Below are 2,505 nucleotides of genomic sequence, written 5' to 3'. Positions count from 1 at the left end.
GTTGGCTTTTGAATTATTTTCTACCACCCTTTCTTAATCCCATGTTTCACCTGGAATCTCTCACTTCTTGTATAGAACTGCTGGCATATCTGATTTGTAGTCTGTAGTAATAATAGTAAAAGTAATAGTGGCTTAATATTCTGAAATACAGCTTCTTGTTGCCGTGATTTTGGTATCTTAGATATGACCAATTTACAACCACAATATTGAAGTGGAAACACTTAGACTGGCTCTCACTTGCAGTACTGGACAAGCCATTAATACTCCTGCCTCAGTTTCCCCATCTGTAAAATAGGACAATAGCATGTACCTCAGGGTTGCTGTGAGGGTTAGATAGGCAATGGCTATAAATGCTTTGAAGTTTTAGGTAAGATGTTTAGGTGTTAGACAGTAACAGGACAAGGCAAGTGTGATATGTGAGGGTGAGCTGCAAACTCCGATACTGAAGTGGCTATGTGAACAGTGTGCATACGATAGAACTTTATTACATCTACTGCACACTGTCCCTGCACCTACTGGCATAGGGTAAAACAGACATAAAACAAATGGGGACTGGTTGGTTTGGTTTAACTACTGACAGTTGTAGTTAGGCAAAAAAAAAAAAAAAGCCTTAAAGAATCCTACTTGTGTTAGTTATATTTAAAACTGAAGGGGAGAATAAAGGAGTGATTAAACTTTAAGCAAACAGTACAATGGTTCTGTGCTAAAGTGTTTTAAGATATTTGGTTGGGGTGTGTGGAGGGAGCAAGGACTAATGTTATCCCATCTCCTGTTGAAACAGGAGTTTGATGAAGTTTCCTGTATGAACAAATATGTACCGTTTTATCTAAGCAGAGCTTGAAGATACTGTTTTCATCATAGTAGTTGCTCAAGAATTACTTACAGCTGATATGCTCTCAATGTTCTTGTGATTGTTACTTGAAAAGCAGAAGGCCGTTTTGTTTACGGCTATTTTTCCCCATAATTATCTAATTATGAGCTGCTGCCATGTAACCCATTATATAACTGGCAGCTGAACACAGTGTGCAAAAATAAAAACCTTCTTAGTGCTGGTATTGCTTGTTGTTTCTTAGTAGCCCATCAGATTAGACAGAATAATATCAGAAGGCAAAATCCAATAGCAGTTTCTTGTTTTGAAAGGAGAAGGGCAGAAGAAAAGTACCTCACACCTGCCCTTCTCTGAAATTGAACTGGGGATTCGTGTTAACTGATACATTCCATTCTTTTTAGCTAGCTTTTCACAGGCTAAGACCATGCTGATTTTAATCTCATGAGTGAAGAACAGTTCTCTGACCCTATTAACTTACTTAGGTTCACAAACACACATTGCCATTTTGGTATGATGGACCATATACCTTAAATCTGCAATAGGACGAGTGTATGATACATAGCTTACGTTGTCATCAGTGTTAAAGATACTATTTCCCTTTTCTAGTCTACCACCTTCCTGAAGGCAAAGAAATACACCTTGCTGAAGACAGTAGTTTAAAAATTGCAAGAGGGATCACAGTTTAATAGAGCTGATTAAATAGCTCTACTAGAAAGCACACTACCAGAAAGCAAAGTTCTCTGGTGGTGAGATGGAGATCAAGTAAAACCCCAAAGATTTAAGGTAGAAGAGGAAGCAGGTGTCTTTTTTCCTTCTGCACTTACTTAAGTTACTAGACATCGAGTCTGCAAATCAGGGTCAAAAGAAAGAAAAATATATCCCTGGAACAGCAGCATCAGAGAGAATGGGAGTGCTGAAGGAGGGGAGAGGCTATATATTTAAAATAGGAACCTGGTTCTTCAGGCTGCTGAGAGGTAATGAGAGTTGATAAAGAATAATTAGAAGCTTGAAACGCAATCATTTATTGGAGCAAGTTCATCACAGCCTTGAGTGCTAGAAATTTGGAGAGGAGGAAAAATGCAGGCTTTGTGACGATGAAATTGATCTGTGAAGGCTTGTCAATAGACAGCCTCTAATAGGCTTACTGAGCAACTGCGGTTTACAGGTAACCCTGCTTAGGCCCTGGTGCTTTGTTACATGGTTTTGAGTTTTTCTTTTTAGAAGGAAAAAAAAAAAAAGCCCTGTAACTCAAGTTACATTGCTGTTTTGGCTGGAGTAGAGGTGTAGCATTTTTGATACTCTGGAAAGYACTGGCCATGAGAAGCAGAAATCCTCCACTGTGCTCATCCTGGTGATGGTCAGTAGCTTTATAAAATGATGCAGAATAAACAATTTTATGATGGATACTGCTATATTTGGTTCAGGCAGGTGATCATTTTCACCTCTCCGCCCAGACTATCCAACATCAGGGACAGGGCAGGCCTCTCACTTAGGATAAGCTCTTGCAGTGCTCAGTGACGGCGCTTCCCCTCGGCTCCTGCACAGGCCCAAGTGCTGGAAGAAGCCGCTGGGGCCTCACGCCCTGGGCTCGGGGACAGCGGATCGCAGCTACTGCCGCCCCGGCCGAGCGGCGCCAGCCTCGTACGGCCGCCGCTGCCGCCCCTCAGCCCCTCAGC

Source organism: Malurus melanocephalus, unplaced genomic scaffold, assembly GCF_030028575.1.
Source record: "Malurus melanocephalus ecotype Western Australia unplaced genomic scaffold, MMel_1.1 scaffold_453, whole genome shotgun sequence".
NCBI lineage: Eukaryota > Metazoa > Chordata > Aves > Passeriformes > Maluridae > Malurus > Malurus melanocephalus.
Note: the sequence above shows the minus strand (reverse complement) of the source record.